The sequence below is a fragment of the Sciurus vulgaris genome, assembly GCF_902686455.1.
Source record: "Sciurus vulgaris genome assembly, chromosome: 14".
NCBI lineage: Eukaryota > Metazoa > Chordata > Mammalia > Rodentia > Sciuridae > Sciurus > Sciurus vulgaris.
In genome coordinates, this window is record NC_136475.1 from 28790212 (window position 1) to 28804657 (window position 14446).

General features: G+C 45.3%; 1 pseudogene across 1 annotated transcript; it reads left to right on the forward strand.

Annotated features, from left to right (window-relative positions):
* Nucleotides 1-239: 239 nt before the first annotated feature.
* On the forward strand, nucleotides 240-5749 carry LOC306644263 (sepiapterin reductase-like; annotated as a pseudogene). Its single transcript, XR_013766878.1, has 3 exons — nucleotides 240-600; nucleotides 1611-1903; nucleotides 4725-5749. The product of XR_013766878.1 is annotated as a sepiapterin reductase-like (transcript).
* Nucleotides 5750-14446: the final 8697 nt, after the last annotated feature.

The window sequence follows — 14446 nt, forward strand, 5'->3', positions numbered from 1 at the left end:
ACACAGTGAGCACCGGCAGCGCTGGGGACCCGGCCAACAGCTTGGACCAGCTCCCAGCCCTTCCTGGTTGGTTACCTAATCGCTCAGGCTCCTGTCAAACCAGCACTCCGATTTCTCCACTTGTGACAACAGGGACCCAGGGAATCAGTTCCAGCACTGGGAACCTGAAAACTCAGGTTTCGTCTCCGCCCTGCTCCGCGGCTCCTCCCATTGTCTCCGCCCCTTCCAAGGCCTTAAGGGTCTCGGATCCCGCTCCCGCCAGCGGAGATCAGCGGCATGGAAGGTGGGATCCGCAAGGAAGGCGGCTTCGGCCGCACACTGTGCGTGCTCACAGGGGCCTCCCGTGGCTTCGGCCGCGCGCTGGCCACACTCCTGGCCCGGCTGCTGTCACCCGGCTCGGTGTTTGCTCCTAACCGCCCGCAACCAGGAGGCGCTCAGGCAGCTGGAGGCAGAGCTGGTGGCGGAGCACCCCTGGCCTGCGCGTGGTGCCGGTGCCCGCCGACTTGGGCTCGGACGCCGGCTTGCAGCAGCTGCTCGGAGCCCTGCGCGACCTCCCCAGACCCGAAGGGCTTCAGCGCCTGCTGCTTATAAACAATGCGGGTGAGACGGGGCGGTGGCTTCTGCATTTAAGCGGTCTCTCCCCACCCCGCTGGGACAGTAAGGGCGATTCCTAGGTGGGCACACTAGGCGGCCGAGAGTCCAGAGTACGGGTAGTTCAGCTGTTGCCTGAAGTTCAGTCCTTGTTCCGGATGCCAATCCAATAAGGAGGACAAGGTTTTGAGAAGAGGAGAAAGGTTTATTGCTTTGACAGCAAAGGAGAAACACAGGGGACTCCTGTTCCAAGCTGTGATTCTGTCCATCAGCAGGACGTGGGGACTTCATTTTTTTTTTTTTTTTCGTTTGTTTGTTTTTGGCTTTTGGTTCCCCCTTCCCCCCCTTGAGATTTGAGAGGAGTAGAAGACAGGAAGAGAAAGAAAAAAAAAAAAAAATGAGTTGCAGTGGCAGAGCAGCAAGGGCTATATTTAAAGCATAAAGTGGATCGCACTTACACAACCTCCGAGGCACACAGAGGCCTAATGTACAGGAGGAAGGCCAGGCGTCCTCAAATCTGGCGGCCCTCATCCTGACGCGGTTTTGCCCAATTAAGTTTTCTTAAGTGTCCATAGAACTTTTCAGAACCCCTTGCGCAGCGTCCGCTACCGACGGACTGAGTCAAAGCATGGAGTCCTCAATGCCTTGCTTCTCCAAACTCCCCCTAGAGCTTGCCCCAAAGGCCCTGACTACCCAATGCCAGAGCAAGGCCAGGGCATTATCAGTGGACAGCCTGGGTGGGTGGTCTCCTCCCCACAAGTAGTCTTTCTGCAGAGCTGGAGAAGCAGGAAACGCCTTGAGAAGTGCTAGGGAGATAGGTCCTCTAAGTCTGGATGAGAAGGGTGTCTCTGGAGGAATTGGGGGAGGCTGGTAAGAGGAACAGACCCTTTATTTCTTTTGCTTCCCGCACTCCCAGGTGCTGGGGATTGAACCCAGGGCCTCTCCTGTGCTAGGCAAGTGCTCTACCACAGGGCTACATCCCCGGTGCTACACTGACTATTTCTACCTCTGATTTTCAGCCACCCTTGGGGATATTTCCAAAGTCTTTCAGACCCTCAGTGACCCAGCAGAAGCAAACAGCTACTGGGCTATGAACTTGACTTTCCACTCTCTGCCTGACCTCCAGCTTCCTGAAGGCCTTCCCAGAACGTCCTGGCTTGAGCAGGGACTGTGGTTAACATCTCATCCATCTGTGCCCTGAAGCCCTTTAAGGGCTGGACATTGTACTGTGCAGGGAAGGCTGCCCGTACAATGATGTTCCAGGTCCTGGCTGCAGAGGAACCTAGTGTGAGGGTGCTGAGCTATGCCCCAGGTAGGTGGAAGGTGCTACCATCACTGTTCCCAGAACTGGCTGGTTCCTCCACTGTGGACTGGACAAAGGGCCTATCTCCTTTCTCCTTTTTGGAAGCACCCACAAAGTGTGTTGTTTCCTGACTCCTGACCCTCACCCCTCAGGTGAAACGTTGGATTCCAAGGAAGTAGAGCTGGCAGGAGCAGGGGATGCAGAGAGAGTAGGGAGTTGCCTGGACTAGAGTTCGGACAGGGAAGCCCGGGATATTAGATGTAGTTTGGGAGAACAGTGGGGATTGAATTCTGGGCCCCAAGCTTCCCTCTTCATGTGGAATGGGAAAGATGCTACCTGTCTCCCAGGGAGCTAAATGATGGTAGTGCCTGTGGAAACAACCCTCAGCAGTGAAGTACTGTCTAATTGCTACAACTTCTACTTGTTCCATGGGACTTGTCACACTGTGTTACCTTCCTAGGTGTACCTGATGGGAACCCCTGTTCATCTGTGTGCCAGCAGCTAGCTAGCAAAGCTAGTCCAGGGTGGGTCTGCAGAGCATGTTAACTGAGTGACATGCAGACAGATGTTGTTGAGTGGTGAGAGTCTAGGCTGAACTGGGCCCAGAACCCTGGGGATGGGGGCTGCTGGGATGATTAAGATGGTTCCCTGTGCTCATGGATGATGGGTATGGGGTCTTGAGACACTGGTCTGGTGTCTGCCCTCTCCACCCAGATACCACAGTGCCAGGGCCTTTATTCTAGACTTGCAGTTCCTGGAGTTAGAAGGTGTGACAGAGCTGTGGTCTAATGTCTGAGCAGCTTAGGTAGAGATGCAGGTTTGTGTCCTGGGGACAGATATAGAGCGGGCTCCACAAAGCCCGAATGTGGCAAGACCAGGATTCTACCCTGCTTCCAACGTGTGATCAGCACCATGTCTACTTCTCATGTTCTCCATGCTCCACCCCACAGACCCACGCAGGAATTCTGGAGCCAACATCCCAGCTCATCACCTGCAGCTCAGCCTAGAGCTCACTCAGACCACATGACCAAATGTCACTTACAGCTAGAAGCTGAGATGGCAGATGGCCACATGGCTAGGTTCAATGTCAGGAGTCTAGGCATTGTGAGAGAGCTAAGATTTTTAGGAGCTCCCCAGGGCCTGTTCATGGGAAAAGGGAGTGATGTGTGAAGAGAGAGGGTCCAGTTTGAATGTCATTCAGTTTCTGGAAGGATGTTCTAACAGGTGTCCAGAAGTAGAGTGGGCTATATGGAAAGGTAGCATGTTCCTTGTATGAGGATGCACAGGTGATTGGAAGTTGTTTGAATGTCAGGAAGGTGATGTTCTTTCCAGGTCTGAGATTCTGTGATTTTCTGTCCCCCAGGATCATTAACTCCAAATTCTGTTGTGATTCCTCTATGGAGAATAGAACGTGCGTACAAGGGTTCATGAAGGGGAAGGATTCCTTTTGAATGGGGAGACCAGGAATGGCTTTACTGAAGGTAGCTGGACTCAGTATTGTCCCATGGTGCTGTGTGGATGTTTCCAGGTTAGACATGTCCTAGCAGTGCAGGTAAAGGAGAGAAAGTGTGTGAGGCAGTGACAAGCTTTGCAGTTTGGCTGGAAGCTGGGTGTTCACAGAGGGGAGCGGTTAAGGGACCTTGAGATCTTGGCTTTTGGGAAACTGCTTCAACCTTATTGGGAAACTCCCTCAACCTTTGTGGCTGTTAATTCAGAACACCAGCGAGGGGTGATGAAGAACACAGAGGGGAAAGAGGCCAGGTGGGTTATTATACCTGAAGGAAATGTAATGACCCAGAGCTAGCCCGGCACATTTATTAAATAGGTTTTAACATCAAAAAGGGTAAATTTTTTTGTGTGTGTGGTGTTGGGAATTGAACCCAGGGCCTTGTGCTCACAAGGCAAGCATGCTACCAACTGAGCTATATAAACCAGCCCTCAGAAAGGGTAAATTTGTGAGAAGGTTTTCTTCAAAGCATGTAGGTATGAAGGACAAAGTTCTGGCCATCCGGTATATTCATCAGCTTGTGCTCATGATTCTTTACTTCCAGCAGCTGGTGTCTGAACTCAGGGTCAGAACCGATAATGCCATGGCAAGCACAGACCCTCCTTTGAACAGGGTTCACCATAGCGACTGGGCACTCTCAACTGGTGGCTTTGGGACAGGACTTCCCAGCACAGGGGGCGAGGACCATCAGAGAGGGTGACCTCAATCACCACTGCTGCCAGGAAGCCCCTGAGGGGTTTTCAGCAGAGGAATGGTGTGATATTTTGGGAAAATGAGTTTAGCCGAGGGGTGGGTTGAAGCAGGGAGAGAGAACCAGGGCTTTGTGAGCAGGAAGGGCCTGGTTGTCAGGGTATGTAGGTGCAGAAGTGTCCTGCCTGGTGCCTGGTTGGCTGTAGCAGAGGATGATGTGGGGGAGGGCACAGGGCTTTTAAATACTTCATTGGTAGAAGGTGGGAAAGTGAAGAGACGGTGCTGTGGGCCTGGAGTTGGTGAGTCCGTGCTTCGCATGTGTTAAGGCCCTGAGCTTCATCCCAGCTCCACACTGAAAACTAATGAAAGAGAGAGAGACCAGAGAGAAGGTCCTGCTTCATGAGGGGGTGACGGTCACAGGGTGGTGTGTTGGTGGGGATCTTGTTTGTGTGGACTTTGGAATTTGAGTGCAACTCAGCAGTGACAGATACAGTGGGGTCTTTGGCCACTCTGTCCATGCATTTCAGCCAAGATGAACTATTGCCTCTGGCCGGACATGACTCAGCTCCTTCCCCAAGTACATAGCACTGACCCATGACCTTCTGTCCCTGACATCTCATTTTGATTCTCCAGGTGCCTTGGACACAGACATGCAGCTATTGGCTCGGGAGACCACAGTGGATCTAGACTTACGAAAAAGGCTACAGGATATGAAGACAAATGGGGAGCTGGTAGATTGCGGGATGTCAGCCCAGAAGCTCCTGAACCTGCTGCAGAGAGACACATTTGAGTCTGGAGCCCATGTGGACTTCTATGATTTATAGCCCACGTCCGTGGCTCCTGGGCCTTTTGGTCTCTACTTTTGGGCACACCCAAGGAGCCCGGCACTGCCCACATCCCTTCACACAGGCCCTGCCAACCCTGCCCCATGCAGACAACCACTCACACCTACTGCCCTGCCCTCAAAGGCAGCCAGTGGGAGTGGCTGGTGTCACCATGTTGTCAGGATCTGTGTCATGCAGCCTGGATGATAAGGAGCTTGGAGGGAGGTCATGGGTGTTGTAGTTCTCCAGCCCCAGGAATAGAATTTAGGTATGGGTAAAGAGCAGGAAAAGCAGCTGAAACACTGAAGAGACAAGTTTGCCCACAGCGTGGTCCATGGGAAAGGAGGGAGTGATCTGCTGTGAAGAGGGAGGGCCCAGCAGATTCACAGGTGGCCTGGGGGGAAAGAGGACAGAGCAGGTTGCAGCCCAACAGACGCCCCTTGCCCAGGGTAAGGGGCCGTTGTGTTGAATTTCCTGTCCTATCCTGATGCCTTCTTCCTTTAGAACCCTCCTTCCCCCTAGGCTGGGAGTTTATGTAGGAGAAGAAGCAGACACAAAGAAAAAGTGGCTCAGGCTTAATGACTGCCTGCTTCCCAATCTCCTAGAGGCTCCTAGTGTGATTACAGGTTGTGCTGCACCATGCCCAGTTCTTCCTTAAGGGCTTGTTCAAATGGAGGGCAACAGAAAGACATATTTATATATTGAACATCTCAATCATATACAATTCATTTTTTCTCCCTGAACTCCAAAACAAAACCCCCCCAAAAGTACTTCAGTTGCCCAAGAAAGAAATCAGAATAAAGAACATAAGTACCTATTTGTTGTTGTTACTGTTGTTTTTAGTAAAGGGGATTGAACCCAGGGATGTTGTACCACGGACCTACATCCATGCCCTTTTTATTATTTCATGTTGAGACAGGGTCTTGCTAAGTTGTCAAAGCTTGCCTTGCACCTGTGATCCTCCTTTCTCTGCCTCCTGGGATTACAGATGTTCACCACCACACCTGGTTAGAACTTGAGTACATGGAAGATGCAGTGTAATAAAAATGTAGATAACCAATGAGAACAGAAAAGAAGGGTGTTGAAATAATTTTTGTTTCCATGCTGTTGAAAGAGTGAAGGTATCAAAAATAATTCATCAAGGAGAAGACATAATGTATGCAACAAAATGCTGAATCAGAAGGCTGTGCTGTCGTTTGGATATGAAGTGTTCTCCAGAGGTTCATATGACAAATAGGCTTGGTCACCAGAGTGTGGTGGTTGGGAGATGACTAGAAACTGATGGGTAGAGCCTAATGAAGGGAATTTAGGTCATGATGGAGTGTTGGGGGAGGGAGAAATGCACTTTTAAGTGCATTTCTCACCTATTTTGTCATCTTGGTGGAACTGACTTAACACAGGATATGTGACATTTTTTTTTCCAGTACTGGGATTGAACCCAGGGGCACTGTACCACTGAGCTATATCTCCACATTTTCAATTTTTATTTTGAGTCTGTCTGACCAAGATGCCTAGACTGGCCTCAGACTTGTAATCCTTCTGAGCCTCCCGAGTTGCTGGAATTTCAGGTGTGTGCCACTGTGCCCAGCACCTGCATGTTTTAAAACAAAACCAAAAACTGTACCTGAGAGGGTATGGAGGACGGAAGTAAGTACGCTAGATCTCTCACAATACGGAGGGACATTAATAGCAATAATACTTTCTAGTGTGCGTTGAATCATGAAAAATGTATTAAGTGCTCTATATCTAGTGGCTTTGCTCCACCCTGGCACGTTGGCACACACCTGTGTTCCCAGCGGCTCAGGAGGCTAAGGTAGGAGAATTGCAAGTTCAAAGGCAGCCTCCCCAACTAAGGAAGGCTCTCACCACTGCCTCAAAATGAAAAATTTTAAAAAGGGCTGGAAATACGGCTCAGTAGTTAAGTGCCCCTTGGTTCAATCTCATGTGTGTGTGAATTGGTTGAATTCCTTACCATTTTAACTCCAGAGTTACCCATTCCCTGGTTCATGGTAGGCATTCAACAAGTATTTGTCAATGTTTAATTAAATGTTTAATCAAGTAAAGAGGGTTTGAAATTATATGACCTGGCGAAGACTGGACAAGTAAGGACAAGGATTATAACCAGGCCTCCAAAGTACAAGGTCTTATTGTTTTCCCAACACATAATGTTTGATTCATGTGTCTAGGAACTAACCTGCAGCCTCATATATGCTAGGCAAGTCTGATACCATTAAGCCAAGTCCCCAGCCCAATGTTTTGATTTTAATATTGATGTTGACAGAAAAACACAAGTGCATGCATTTATAATTTTATTTCAAAAGCAACTGTCAGTATACTTAAAGGAGGATTGCAACTTCCAAGTCAATAAGAGAGAAAGTAAGTATAGCAAAAGAAACTTGAGACAAAAAAAAAAATGAATAAAAAGAAACTTCAAAGAAGCCTAGAAATGGGAAACATAATAGAAAAATGGGCAAAGAACATGAACAGCTGACAGGTTAGGATAGAAAAATGCACAACCTGGGGCTGAGGTATAGCCTGTGGTAGATCATTTGCTGCACGCCTGAGGCCCTGATTCCCATTCCCAGCACCACAACTAAAGTACAACCTTCCTAAAATCCAAAGAACCAAAAGAAGGCTGGGTGTGTAGCTCAGGGGAAGAATCATGTGTAAGACCCCAGGTTCAACACCCCCCACCAAGAATAAGAAAAAAAAAGAAAAAAATTAACATAGTGAAATGGACATGCTTATTATCTAGGTTGGAGTTTAAACTTGTTTTAATCTGTCCCTAATATAAAGCAGTCCTTCCCTTTTTTTGTTTGCCATTGACCCAAAGAAAACACATCATAGAGCCTACAGAACGTCTCATGTCTGCTTTCTTCATTTATCTTTCAGTTCCCACTTCTTAATTACTCTAAAGTGTTGCTATAGAGTTTATATTTCATCACATCAAAAGGCACATATACAGACCTGAACTTTAGATATGAGTGACCTTTGAACTCTTTGAGATATCCAAATTACCCAGTGAGAGTTCAGGTGGGAACACTCCAGGCCTTCCCTTTGTTGTACATTTTCCCATGAACTTTTCATCTAATTTTTCACTCACTGATCTTTGCCTGAATGAATTATTAGCAGTAACAAAATGTTAATTTTTTCCTTCTGTCATTTCGTCTACATTAGCTGAAATTTTCTGTAAGTTATTTCTGATCAACTAAATCCAATATGTAACAGTGGCCCACTTTATGCTGTGAATATCGAAGGGTTATGGAAAACAATATAACTACAAGACAGCCCCCTAAGAACAGCAGGGAGATATGCAGCTCAGCAGATGGGAGGGGAAACTAGCCAAGCATTAACCTCCCAGCAAATCCTTTCCTAATAACAATGAGCCCTGAAGGAAGAGGGCAGATACTGAAGGCTGGGCTCTGGATTTGACCTTCCTCCATTGCAGATTAGTCCTCAATGGAGGCCCAGCCAATATGGAAACTCTGGGAAAAAATGGATCCCAGAAAAAGAAAAGCAGTGGGCAAGATTTGAATACTCATCCCTCAGGATCTGGGTTTCTATCTCCCCAGATACTAATGAGTTTCAACCTTTTTATGAATACTCTCCTAAGTTAAAGTTTTAACCTGCACAACTAGCCCCTGACTGTCCAAAGGGCACATCCACCATTTCCAATGTCTAAACCACCCTTGTTGTAGCCATGAAACTAAAGTCCCCTCTGTAACCAATGGTCATTTTCTCATCCAGAAAATGAGTCCCTACTGTGCCCAAGTCAGCAAATGAAGAAACGACTTCTCTAAATCTGTCGAGGTTCTGTATTCCTTGGTTTTGTGCTTACAAATATGGGCCCTTGCTGCTCTGCCAGTGTAACTGATTCTTAAAAGAGAAATGTTTTATTCTCTTCCTCTCTCCCTGCTCCTCCCTAATCTCAGGGGAAAAAGGATTACCATTTTCCCTGTTTTAGGCAGGTTTATCTGTACTTGACTACACACCCACCATAGGAACAAGGTAATCCAGATGGTAACAGAGTATCAGAAATGACTCTGGCCCAAATTAACAAGTGAGTTACAACTCTAACAGAGAATACATGGAATGAAGCCTTTGAATCTCCTCTTTAAAAGCCCCCAGTTCCTGCTGATGGGCACAATCACACCCTTTAGAACAGGAGTCCCCTGTGTTTCTCCTGCCCAAACAGTAAGACTTCTTTTTCCTTTTCCTCAAAACTGTGTCCTTGTTATTGAATTGGCATCAGGGACAAGGACTGAGCTTCCTGTAAATGATTTGGCACCCCATATGGGATCTGAAAGCTGCCCCTGCTCTAGCTTTCTTGGGCAGGCCTGGCTGTCCAGGGAACTCCACTTCCATGCTGTTTAAGTCAGCTTTTTTCCTGCTGTGGCTAAATGATCTGACCAGCACAATTATGGGGAGGAAAGGTTTATTTGAGAGCTCACGTTTTCAGAGGTCTTAGTCCATAGGAGGTTGGCTCCATTCCTCGGGGCTCAAGGTGAGGGAGAAAGAACATCATAGAGGAAGAGCTTGGCACAGAGAAGCAGCTTGCCAGAATCAGGAAGCAGAAAGACTGGCAGAGACTGCACTCTCCAGATACAAAATATATACCCAAGAGCCACTCCCAATTTCCAATCTCCTCCAGCCACACCCTATCACTTCAATTAATCCCATCAGGGATTAATTCACGGATTGTGTTAAGAATCTTACAACCCAATCATTTCTCCTCTGAGACTTCCTGCATTGTCTCACACATAAGCTTTGGGGGACACCTCATATCCAAATCATAACACATGCTAAGGATGCAAGGTGGCTGATGAACTTGTTGACAGTCACCTGCTGGACAGGTAGGAGATGGGTGAGTTTGCCTTGGGTTGAATCAGAGAAGCTATTCCTGTGAGGAAAAGGGGAGACTGGGGAACCACTCCAGTAGCTGCTGAAGCACCTTTTGCTTTGGGGAACTCCTCCCTTCTGTCCCTGTATGCTCCATCATGGTCCCTTTCAAGAACGAGGAAACTGAACTGAACAAGAAAACTCATGACAAATATGGCCATCTGTTAAGTCCCCCAGTGTACATGCCAAGACCCTTGATTCCACACATCTAGTTCCTCTTCATGGGAACATCTCTTCCTTCTTTGACCCATTTCTCTCAATTTTCCCCTGCTTATTTCTGTTGCCTTCTTAACCTGTCCCCATGGCATGGGATGTGTCTTCTAGATTCACCACATTATAATTTGACTTGCAGGGTTAGGTTCTTGTTGGCATCAAATCTGCTCTTTTGCTGCTGCCATTATTCTGCTCTCCCACACCACCTTACTACCCAGGTCGTAGCCTGCAAACTTCCTAGCCAGTAATTGGCCTAGATTGTTAGCCCGCGAACCTCCTTGGCAACCATTGGTCTGTTGTTATTAGCCTGTGAAATTCCACTGCTTAATAAGAGTAGTTCCCCCACCATTTTCTCTCTCAACCTCCTCCTGGCCTTCACTCTCTCTTGCACGAACACTCTCTCTCACCCTGCAGGGAGATACTCCGTCTGTCCGCTAAATAAACTCTCTTGCATGAGTTCCCACATCTGGAGTGGTTTCTGGGTGCTTTCATTGGTGCCGTGACTTGGATGGGCTCTTCTACCGCAATTTAGGCAGGTGGAATCCCATCTGAGACCCCAGACCTCAGATGCTAGTCTCACTTTTCAGTCGCCTGGTCGCTCTCCTCCACATCCACCATTGGCTTCAGATTGGTGAGTTTTCCCCTAGGTCAGCTTCAACACTCCTCTGCTGACCTGAGAATTGACTATTGACCGTCTGGCACCCTTGAGGCTGTTGAGTGTGTGTCCCCCAGCCACAACTTTTACAGTCTTGGCTGCCCCCTTAGTTGACCTCATCAGACAGGTGAGTCCCTGATCTTTATGGCGGAGATTCTTCCTCATGGTTGAGGCTCCTCTTTGCACTCACTCTCAAAATCCTGACGTCAGGTCCTCAACTCTCTCGGCTTTTGCCCAGCACACACTGATGTATGAGTGACAGCCAACTAGTCTGTGACCACGGGACGCCCTGGACACTGACTCTGCTGTATCAGTCTCCACCATGGGATCTGGGTCCTCCATTCCAGCACATTCACCCTTGGGGTGTCTACTAGACAATCTTAAACCCCTTTACCTGACCCCCGGCCTAGGTAATCAATCCCCAAAATGGCCACATAGTGGCACACAGCTTCTGTGAGCCAGCGGGCAGATGGAAAGTCTTTTCTTTCTTGCGCTTCTTTGCTCTTCCTGCAAACTCAAACACCTCCTTTTGACTTCTTCTCCCCCTCTTAACCTCCTCCTCCTCCGACTTCGACTCAGCTAACAAACCACCCTGATATCGGTCCACTGTGACAGAGGCCCTCCCGCCCCTCTCTTCCATCCTTTGCCCAGTTCTGTTTCGGCTTCCGTCCCCTGCCCAGCCCACCCAGTCCTCCTGCCATGAGGTCCTGCATACATATTCTTGTCCCCTAAGGGAGGTGGCCAGTGTGGAGGGAGTAACCAGCCCAACAGTCAGTGGCATGTTGCAGTAAGGAGTATGATATAGCAGCCCCATTCCTCACAAGTAGTGGGAGATAATGTTTCACAATTTTCTGCATCCAAACCTGAATTGATTACTAACCAGGAAAAAGGGTTAAAATGCCCTAGACACAAGTTTCTGCTAGAACCTGTTATCTCAGCTCCTTTCAGATCTCAGTCAAGGCATTGAAATGTAAATAGAGGAAACCAGAAGGCACAGTGGGGGACCAGCCTCAAACCCAAGGGAAAAAAAAGCAAAAAGTTTTACATGAACCCAGCAAAAGTAAATTTTATGGTGTTTAACTAAGTAATATTACGGCTGTATCATTTTCCAGGACTCTTTGTTTTTTTTTCCTTAAATTCTATATTTTTGAGTTCGTGACTTTTTTGATCAGTTCTTTTTATCCTACTCTAGAGTTATTTTTGAGCATCTGTTACATTGCAATGGAGATAAACATTACAAGGACTTTGTTTTTGTGTTATGTGTATAACATGTTGTCTGTCTATGTGCAACTAAGTATAAGTGTGCATAAATTAAAATTTAAAAAATAGATCCAAATACTTTTAATTCACATGATTTTAAAAAGTCCAATTTAAATTGGGTAAACAAATAAAAGTAAAAATGTCTTTAAAATTAACACAAGTCTCTAGGTGGTCAAACTAATAAAATGTCAATGTTTATAAAATGTCTAACATCAATTTTTTTCTAGGACTTTTCTTCAACAGAAAAGAGACAGCAAATACCACTTAGTACAATTGTCTGATATCTTGATTTTTTTTTACAATAAGATGAGTGAATTAGAGTTGACATGTATGGGATTACTCAAATGTGTTTGTTAGAGACATCTGATTAATTTACAAAGTTAAAATGCTAATTATTAAATAACATCAAGTACTCTTTAACTCCTTAAATTCCATGGGGTAACATACTTAAACATTATTGGTGTTTTCTTAGATTGGTAAATAAAAAAGTGTTTAGAATTGCTTTGTGTCATTACTAAAAACAAGATTACTAAGAGTTATGTCCTAACAGGTACAATTCTATATACAAAGGGTTCCAAAAGCTTCAACTATGTTTCAATTACAGTACTATAAATAACAAAATATTTAATCTTTTTAAAATGGAGTAATTTATTTAAATTCAGGAATTTCATAAGAGTTGTTTCAGAATGTGAACAAAATGGGGTCAACAGATAGGAAAGAGAAAATAAAATGTTCTAAATATGGAAATATATTTAGTGAAGAACAAACTGTTTCTGGGTAAGAAAGTGCTTACGTGATAAAATACACAAGGGTCTAAGTAAGTGCTAAGAAAGTCTGTGTGTAAGTAAAGTGCACATTTCAACAAGTTTGTGTGTAACTGAGTTGGTTATATGTATGTGAGACAATCAGTCAAAGCTATTTAAAGTTTTTCCTAAGGTCAAATACTAATGTACTGATATAAACCAAAGTTTAATCTATATGTTAAAATGACAAGGATTTCTTAGAAACATTAATTTACTCTTAACATTGTGTCTGTTAAGTTTTATTCTTTAGAACAATTAGTCTTAAAAATTTGTCTCGTCTAGCGAGTACAATGAAGACTCGGCTCTCAAATGAAGTTTTAAGGTCTTTATTTTTATGGGAGAGCTTCTGAGCCGAGTGCCTGGTTCTTCCTCCTCCTCCACCGCCGCCGTTCTTCTTCCTCTCTTGTCACGCGCGGCCGCCTCCTCTTCTCTTGTCCTGCAGCTGCTGCCTGCCCTCCTTGCCTTGCTCTCCGCCGCGCAAAGTACGCAGCTTTATGGGATATAACAGCCAATCACCTTAATGGGTCAGGCATTTGGCTCGTGGAGACTTAATGGTGGGTAATGAGGACATGTACTGATCACGAGCTAAGCACGGATGCGGAGGAGATCAGTCAGCCAATAGAAAGCACTTCCTTAAAGTTGTTTTTTTTGCAGTTGGGCTTCTCAGCGCCATCTTAGGGTGAGGCTAGCCACCACTGCAGGCCCTACAGGGCAGCGGTCTCCAACAAAAATTGAGGTTTATACAATTATGGTTAAACAACTGTTAGAGTATTGTACTATGTTACAGAGTCTAAATTTCTCTTTAAGAACTAAATTTGGTAATATAAAAGTATCAAGGTAATTGTGGAATGTCATTCTTTGTATATTAAATGTGTTCATGTTTTCCAGGTATACAAACCTTTAAAACAGAAAATTTATCAAGCTGCTGTTCTCCAAATTAAAATTGTCTGTAATGGTAATTTTAAATTTATAAAGGGTAAATTTTATTGGGAATTTATTTCTATCATTTAATGTTCTGTTTTAGGACCTGTTATCAATAGGGTATACATAAAATTTGTTACTTTTTACAATGAGATAAAAAAAATGTAAATGTATTTCTAAGAGTTAGTGAGAGAGATTTTGTTTAAAGGTTAATATTGTGAAACATGAAAGCATTTTGCCACTTTGCCACACAAGGGGAAAGTTAAAAGCTCTCTCAGCCTTTCTTTAATTTATGTTTTGACATAATGTTATATCTAAATATTATGTTAACTACTGTTCATATAGACTCAGGAATCAATACATGTAAACTTCTTAAAATGACATTTAAGAAAGAAGTAAAGATCAACATCAGAACTAGAACACTTCACTTAAGATTTGTAAAGAGCCACACCTTACCTGAGATAAGGCTCTGCCCCCCACCTTTATGCATGTTAGAGTGGCTCCAAAATAAGCAAGACTTCAGCTTATTTAAAGTTATAGTCAAAAGATTGGTTCTTGTTATAAAATTACTGTGATCTCAAACAGGGGATATAATGTATAGCTCAGCCAAAATTCGAGATAGCTATTACACAAATTAAATGTTTTACTGTTGGTGACTCCATTTTGTATTTTCCTTGTAAACTCTATAACTGTTGTCGATTAATTTTTTGCAGAATTATTGCTTCAAGAGCAAACACCAAATTAACCTGAAATAATAAGCCATCACTGATAGGACAGATA